Here is a 9,191-nt window from a genome sequence, read left to right as displayed (position 1 = left end):
GCAAATGGAGTTTTTTTTTCAACACTACAATGGCCATGGAGCTTGAAAATGTTGGCAATGGAGTTTTTTTTTCAAAACTACAATGGCAATGGAGCTTGGAAACGTTGCCAATGGAGTTTCACGTTAGAGGAGCATGAACCTACTTAGAGCTATGTTTTTCATCCAAGTTCAAATTTGTGACAAGTAATGGTGTTTTTTTTTCAAAATACAATGGGATTGGAGCTTGCAGAGGATGGCAATGGCTGTTTTTCACGTTGGATGGGTTGGGGAAGAAGAAAGAAAAAGGTGAAGTGGGTAGGTGAAAACAGCTTAGGAATTAGAGCCTAAAAAAATGGTGGGAAAAAGCAAGGGGATATATTTGTCCTAAAAGTCACATTCTCTCACCTGACAGCCATTTTTTTTATAAAATTGATATGTCTACCCTTTATTCATAATATAACTAAAACTTTGCATTTTTTTAATAATTTTCCCTAGTATAAATTATAAAGCTATTTTATTATTGTGGAATGCTAAACTGAAGGGTGCCCTTGTAAAAACCCATCCACAAGGGCACAAGGGTGCTCCATTGGAACCATGTCACCCAACTGTATTTATTATGACATTGAAAAAACAAAATTTAAGAATATTAAATGTGATTGGATGACGTGGAAACAAAGAGTTGCCCTTGCGGATAGGTCTTTGCAAAAGCGGCCCTTTTTTTGGTAGGGAAGCTGGGAAGGGTGACCTTCAGCTTAGCAGTCTTCCAGTACATTTGTGAATGAGTTTGAGTGAAATGGATCCAATGGGGCGCCCCCTGAAATTTTATACAAGGCCCCCCATTCGATCTAGCATTCTTCTTATCATTTTACTATAACATCTCTTAGTGTATATTATTAGGAAATGGTTTCTGAGCTCAAGCTCATATTCTAGAGCTCAGAAATAGGGTGGGTGCGTATGTTGTTTTGGTTATGTTAGATATTGGTTTTATAGGACCTAGCATAGATTGTGTGTCCTTAAGAAATCATCTCCATAGATCATTCCAAGTGTTTATTTGTGGGTTTAAAATGGAAGACTAGAACTTGGGTCCATTTGTTGTACCTCTACAAATCGAATGATTAAGACGATCACATAGAGATGGTTTGTTAGGAACACCTAATCTATGTCAGGATGTATGAAATGAATGGGTTGGATGAGTAAAACAACATGGGAGATGACGTATTTATAGTGGCTAGCTCAGATAAGCTATTTGAGCTTGAGCTCAGAAACCACCCCCCATATATTTTTGTGATATTTTTTAGTAAAACTATAAAAATACTCACTCATTCTATTTAGGCTACTAGTTAGCACTTTTTGAAGCTGGGGATACACAACACATTGGAAATATTCAGAATATATTGGCATTTATCAGAGGGGGTGCCCATATTAATATATCCGATGAGATATATAGAAATATTAAAACGACTTCTGATGTGACACATAAGCAACTAGAGAGATCTACTCTCTTCTTGTCTTCGGACTTCGAATTGCCACCAAACAGACACCTCTATTTTTAATGCGCTTATATACCGTATAAAGGTGTAATGCCACAACAACAAACATGCCAGGGGCCGCTCTTTGAAAAATTCTGCAACAGAAACAAATCCACCTTCTTTTCCTTCTTTACCCCTTTCCTCCATTTGAATAATTCCATTCAAACGTAAATATTTTACAGTAGTAAAATCTACTTCTAAATGTCTTTCCCTTTCTTCTCTCTGTTTTCTCAATTCTTCTGAGATCCAAAGAGAGAGATGGGGTATTTCTCTTGCAGTAACGAATCAGCAATTGCCACGTGTGATCCCTACAAAACTCCAACGAAGATACGACAATTTAGCTACGAGGAATTAGAATCGGCCACCGGTGGTTTCTCCCCGGAAAATCTTCTCGGAAAAGGAAGCCATGGTTGTGTCTATAGAGCCATCCTCGCCGGAAAACTCGTCGCCGTCAAAAAGAAAACTCCGGCGAGCTTTCTAGAAGAGACTAATAACAGCAGCAGCATGGCCTGCAACAACAACAACAACAACAACACAATTGAGAACGAGATTGAAATTCTATCTCGAATTCAAAACCCTAGTCTGGTAAATCTTCTAGGGTTTAGTCTCAATTCAAATGAGAAAAAAGTAATTGTAGTAGAATTCATGGCCAATGGGACTCTTTATGATCTCTTGCATCACAATCCTCGCCGCCAGGGTGGTGAAAACGGGTCAGATTCGCGTTTCAGATCGCGAAAGCGATCGAAACCCTACATTTGTTGAATCCACCTGTAATTCACAGGGATATAAAGTCTACAAAATGTTTTATTAGATGAGAATTGGAATGCTAGATTAGGGGATTTTGGTTTGGCTTTAAGAGGGAATGTAGAGGATTTTAGGGTTAGGTCTACTCCTCCGGCGGGGACGTTAGGTTATCTTGATCCGGGGTATATTAGGCCGGAGAATCTAAGTACTAAGAGTGATGTTTTTAGTTTTGGGATTCTTTTGTTAGAGATTATCAGTGGGCGTAATGCGATAGATGTGAATTATAGTCCCCCTTGTGTTGTAAATTGGGCGCCACCTATTGTGAAACAGGGTGAATTTGAAATGATTTTTGATCCTCGGATCTAGCCGCCTAGAGATTCTTTTGTAATGAAACAGTTGGCAGTTACTGCGGTTAAGTGTGTAGGATTTAGTGTTGAGAAGAGGCCGTCGATGAGCGAGGTTGTGAATTGTCTTAAATTTGTGAGTCACAGATTTTCGTTGCCAATTTGGAACGATCTGAGAAATCGGATGGGGAAGTCATCGAATTTTGATTTGGAAACAAGACCAAGTTCAAAATCTGAAGAGATCGCCAAGAATACAAAGTTTGTGAGGAGGAATTCAAGTAGGAACAGAGAAGTGTCCAATGTAGAGTCTTGTATAGATTTTGCCCATAAACCAACTAGTACAATTGTGAGTTGTAGTGGTTGGTCAGATTTAGATGAGTTAGTTAGTGAAGTAAAAATGGTGTATGATCCTTGAAAAATCGATCAGCTTGCTCTGGGTAGAGGGACGGGTTTAGCCGTAAGGATGCCGAGGGTTAAATTGAACAAATCACAGTCTATTAAGAATCCAAAGTTGGGAATCTGGTACATGACAGAGGAAAGGAGTGCGTGCTCCAGCTTGCAAGAATCCCAAATCTTAGAGGCCTAGATGTGCAAGAGATTGTTGGTAAGTCTGGAAAGGGGTCACATGAGAAAGACTCTTGAAATTTATGGATGAACATATACTGAGCTATGAAACTCATGTTTGTGAAGAGGGAATCGCTGCATTTCTGCAAAACATGTGCCATCTTTTTGTGTTTCATACTGTTTCATCAATTTCATTGGGTTCTTCATGTGTAATATGAGTTCACGTGGAGGATGAAGGCTGCCATTTGTATTCATACAGAGAGAAGCTGACCGATGATCTGGTAATTCAGTTCCTTGAACCAGCTGTGTAAACTTACATATTCCTGTATGTATTTTTCTGAATAAGTCAACCACGATTTTTTGATACAATCGTTCCATAGTTTACTAAGTGCTAGTTTTGGTTTACAATCTAATTGTATTTTGGGTGCAATGAGTGGAAAATAGCAATCTATAATGTTTTCTCTTTTCAATTTCCATTCAAGAGTTCTTATGATTGCAAGTTTACACACAAAGTGCACCCACAATCCAATTAGATTGTATGCCTCCGAATGTATTTTTCCTGCACAAGCATTGTCACTTAGAGTGGCTGGCTTCAGCAATTACATATGCTACTTGAAGAACAAAATATTAGTTTCCTTTAGTTGGTAGATATTTTGCCATCTACAATATGGTACTGAATTGTTTGTAGATATAGCCTTTCTTTGTTTTTAATGTTTTCGAGGAAATTTAGGAGACTGCAATATCAGTTATTAATATTCTTGTTATAATTTGCTATGAACTGAACTCCTTGGAAGATGCTCAATGAACTAATGCTTGCATGTTGGCTTTCTTTATGGAGATGCAATCACCCATATAATCTGGTCTTTGGATATTTATAAGATAATGGCTACCGGGATTTAAATTAATAGCAATATTTTTTTTATCTTGTCAACTGATATATTCTGTGCAGACGCTTTCTATTTTCTCTAGTTCAGCTACCCAAATTGTATTTTATTTTCTAAGGATTTTGGTGAAGTGCCCATGCTAGAAACTATCTTAAATTTGAAGTATCTACTGGTGAGATCTTGATGGGTACAGTGATCAAGTCTTATCCATGATTCTGAGGTAATTTTTCAATTTGATTTTTGGTTTAACTATCGTGTTGGAGTGATTTTGTAGTAGTAAGAGGCTTTTGTGGTTGATGAATTTGTAAGCCTTTTTATACAAATGATTTTTTTCATGGGTAAGAGTTATGGGCAGGAGAAACATGCAATGTAATTTTGGGTCTATGGAGTTGTGATTGTTAGATGGAAATGGAGTGGCATTCAGGGTAAGAAATAAAAGATAATTCCCTCACAGGAAGAGAAAGTGTAGCTGCCCTGGAATTGGATCCTTTGATAGGACCCTCCCGGCATGAAACGGGGCACACCCCTTGTTTTGTTGGAGGATCTATTGGTGCTCTATGCATCACTGGTTTTGTTGTAGGTCCATGTACTGGCATGAGTTTCTCCCTCGATGCCTTTCAATAGTCCTTGGTGCGACGAAAATAAGGAATCATGTGAGAAAATGCACTGAATTGTGTAGAGCAGTGGCTCACCAGGGTCCATCAGCATGAAGTCACCTAGTTTGGTTTCTTGTAGAATTCTGGCCACCTCAGTTATTGCACAGTAAGTAGCTTGTTTTCTACCTAGATTTTGATTCAGTTTCTACACAGTTGATAACTATGTTATAACTCCGTTTTTTTATTTACTTTCTATTTCTGCGTCTGTGAGCTTGCCACTGTCATCTTGCTTAAGGCCCTCAAATGCTTTATCCATGTAAAGCTACTGTACTGACTTGCTTGCACTAGGGAGCATGTCAGTTGTAGAACGTAGAAAACATTCATGTCAAGGCAAAAGAAATCAAGAAGCTACTGATGGCATCATTTTTTGGGCTAATCTCTAACAATAACAGTAAGTTTCTCACTATATGATTTCCAAAGGAAAAACAACATTCCTAGATGGATGAAATCAACATTCTGTTAATATGGGGTTTATAGCAAATAGACTCCAATAAAACGGACCACTAAGAATAATAGAATAGAGCAAGGTTTTCATTTTGATATTAAGTGATTAAGATGAGATCGAAAATTTTCTTGCTCTGTAATTATAAATTTGAGCAACAATTACTGAAATGGTGAAACAGAAAACTAATCTATCAGACATCATTAGGTCAAACTGATCTCCAATGGGGAATTCATCACTCCAACTTATTCTACAAATGCACTGGATCGATAAATCTAAAGTATACAACTCTGGCTATAAAATGCGTCCACCAAAACAGTCTTTCAAGAGCTTAGCAGCACTTTTATCCAGTCAATTCATTGTACAAAATCTAAAGCATCCAAATGTCGTTAGTTCTAATTGGATCTTCCGTGTTGTGAGTTCAGAGATCTCAAACCTACAGAGGTTTACAAGTTCACTGGATCGATATATCTAAGAATACAACTCTGGCTATAAATAGTGTCCATGAAAAAAGAGTCTTCTAAGAGCTAAACAACCCTTTTATCTGATCAGTTCATTATACAATATCTAAAGCATCCAAAGGGCATTAGTTCTACTTGTACCTTCCATGTTTCTGAGTTCGGAGATCCCACCCTCAGCCAAATCGGTTAGCACCTATTGATATGGAAGGAGAACTAGGCTGTACTCTTTGCTTAAGATAGCAAGCTCCTCATCTAGATCCCACGGACTTATAGCCACATAGATGGGAAGCATGGTCCACAGCTGTCTTGGAATGTTGAGAGGTTGTTACCTACTGTTGAAGTATAAATGATTAAATAACACGATGACTTAAAGGATCATATAATCATCCATGGAGGTTTGACAGATTCTTCGATGAGATGAAGGACATAATCGGCTCCTTTAATATTGAGTTCCATCATGTGTGCCGATCTGCTAACTCGGTGGCGGATAAGCTAGCTAGAGGAGTCTCTAAAGAATCCTTGGCTTTGTTCGATGCTCTTCCGCCTTGATTGTAGTTTCTTTCGTGATCATTGATAGTTGATTTTTTTTAGTTTTTTCCTTTTGTACTTGACCATCTCGGTCTTTTATTAATAAAATCTTTGGCTTTCATTCAAAAAATAAATAAATAAATGATTAAATAACACCAACTCTAGCAGCTTAAGCTTTTGGAGTAATTGGTTTTGGTTCTTGTTTTAGGATGGTTCTGTTGATCTGCTAACTCTAGCTGCACTTAGTTTTTACTTGTGCTTTTGGTTCTTGTTGTAGGATGGTTCCGTCGCATATTCTTCATCTCTCCTTTGATTTCTGTGTTTCTGGATGAAATCCATGTTAAGAGAGTATTTTCTACTCCTTTGTCCTGTCTGAGGACTGTTTAAGTAATAGGATGTTTTGGGTATGCTCCAATATTTAACTGCACTTAGTTTCTCCTTGTGCTTTTTGCTCTTTTTGTAAGATGGTTTGTGGAAAATGCTTCACCCCCCATTGGTTTATTTTCTGTGCGTTTGGCTCGTGTTCTAATGTGAATCTATCTATAGGCTCTAATCTATGTCCCCTTACATGCGGTAATTTGTATGGTGATTTGACACCAAAGATCAGAGCATTTCAAATGTCCTAACCAGCAAATAAATGTCCATCAAACATTATAAAACAGAATTAGGCAATGATGTCACATTTAAAAAGCAAAAAGTCTTGACAGTAAAGCTTGTTCAATCAGAGTGATCTTGGGGTTGTCATCCTCCCTTATAGATCACCTAAATGAACTTTATGCAAGAACTCTTGTACACTTTGAGTAGAGTTTATTGACAGAATTTCTCCCTCAGGAGTAAATCAATATTAGACCTGGACTGCTGTTCAATTAGTGAAACCGGTCATCAATAGGCTATAGCCCAAAGTCATGACCATAAACCCTTCCAACCAGAGGACCTTTCCAAATTGTATATGAATGATTCTGTTATAAAAAGATCAATGATATGGGTTAGTGTGATTTTAGTGCTTTTGTCCGTTCCAATTGAACCTACCAAATGAATGGTCAAAGGACCTTTATGGACTGCTAAGCAATTTTTACATTTCAAAAATGAAAAACAATGGGGTTTACCTGAATTTATGGATTATGCACTTCTGTGAAGGTCTTGCCTGTCCTAGATAGCTTCTTTGTTCATGGAGTCTAGGATAGATTATGTGCAACAGTGCAGTTTAACGCCGGACTTATGATCAGATATGCACTCTATTTATGGGCAGTTTCACACCTTTTGAATTATGGGTAGATTAGGTATTATGGTGTAGATTTTAGAGCTAATCTATTCTCTAATGAATCTCAACAAACAAATCGAACCATCAATATCTATTAGAAATTAAGAAGTGATGCCAACCCAAAATCTAAGTGATTGGAAGACTATAATAATGAAAAAATCTTGCATGTATTGGATTGGTGGAATGAGAATTTTATTTTGTTTATGATAGAGCAATAACTCACATTGTGGTTGAACATGTGATGGATCAGCATATATAAATGTTAGAATATCCAAAGGTTGTTGAAACGTATGCAAAGAGAGTCAAAGACAACCTTACCCTGTTAATGACTGAGAGTGGACCAACAGCCTGAGCCAAAGAAAAGTGAAGTTGGGACTGTTTGTGAGATAAATTCTGATACATTTTAGGATGGCCTGACACAACTGGTTTGCAGTCATAAGAGTATGACAGGTCTTCTTCTTTTTTCACTAAGTCACCCAAGTGGACTAGAATTAAAGAGAGCCTACTCTACTCCTGTGATACTATTCATTTATAGCACTGTTCATGACCCTATTTATTCACATGATTTCGTAGGGTCCTTTAAGTGAGGGTATTTTGTCAAAAAGTGAAGAGTTTTTTCAATGGAAAATCCCCCCCCCCCCCCCCCCCCCAAAAAAAAAAAAATCTCTATTTTAAAAGGAAATTGCTAGGGCTGCAACTCGAGCCGGGTTTTACCCGACCCGCATCGACCCGACCCGACCCGACCCGACCCGACCCGAGTTACATAAGTTATAGTATGTACATTTTTTTTCTATTGTTAGTTAAAAGTTAAAAGTGAAAACCCATGCACCCACTGTTATTGTATGTGAGTGTAATTTATGCTTCTATGAGTTGAGTTGATTAAAGTGTTTGATTCAGCATTGTTTGATTGTAATTACAACATTGTTTGATTACAGCATTGTTTGATTCAAGTGTAATGTGAGTGTAATTACATCATTGTTTGATTCAAGTGTAATGTGAGTGTAATTTCTGCTTCTATGAGTTGAGTTGCCTTGCCAAACAAGAATTTTCCTTAAAAAATTGTGTCAACGTGAAAAAACCCGACCCGACCCGAGATTTATCATGGGTAGGGCCGGGTTTAGGAATCGTGGGTTTTCCGAAAAAAAAACCTGACCCGAGATATTTCTCGAGTAGGGTTGGGTTCTCCAAAACCCGACCCGCCCGACCCGAGTTGCAGCCCTAGAAATTGCAAACCTTGACCTTGTATTGTTCTCTTGAAATAAATTTTTTCATAAAAAAAACTGCCATAATTTTTCTATAGATCGAAATATCCACACAATCTCCACCCAAATTCATGAATAGGGTGGGGGCCACCATTTTACACCTCATGTTTTGACAAGGCGGTGCCCACTATTTTACCTATTTTACAGCCATGCATAGCATGGGTGGGGCCAACCATCTCCACCCAAACCCATGCATAGGGTGGGGTCTACCATTTTAGACCTCATGTTTCAATGGGGTGGACCCTACCATCTCCATCCGAACCCATGAATAGGGTGCCAACAATATCCACCCAAACCCATGCATAGGGTAGCCTGGTGGGACATCTACCCTATGAAAATGACAAATGGCTTCCCATATGTGGTAGTTCCTTGCCCTATAAATATGACATTGGGAGAGCAAGATCAAAATTAAAAGAGAATTTAATCAAAATCCCATTCTAAATCTCAAATCTTAGCCATTAATCAAGAAATTGATCGTGAAAGAAAGTTGTCTGTGTAAAATGACCAGTTTAACCTTAAGTGATAGTGTGATACTGA

The 9,191-nt window shown here is 38.0% G+C and overlaps 1 pseudogene; it reads left to right on the top strand.

Moving 5' to 3' along the window:
* The first annotated feature begins 1,577 nt into the window (after window positions 1-1,577).
* Window positions 1,578-3,529, top strand: LOC143848306 (serine/threonine-protein kinase-like protein At3g51990 pseudogene; annotated as a pseudogene).
* The last annotated feature ends 5,662 nt before the right edge of the window (window positions 3,530-9,191 follow it).

Source organism: Tasmannia lanceolata, unplaced genomic scaffold (genome assembly GCF_043159265.1).
Source record: "Tasmannia lanceolata isolate RefF3 unplaced genomic scaffold, GAP_Taslan_0.1 ptg000016l, whole genome shotgun sequence".
NCBI classification, from domain to species: Eukaryota; Viridiplantae; Streptophyta; class Magnoliopsida; order Canellales; family Winteraceae; genus Tasmannia; species Tasmannia lanceolata.
The sequence above is the reverse complement of the archived record's forward strand: the minus strand, read 5'-3'. Positions and strand labels throughout refer to the sequence as shown.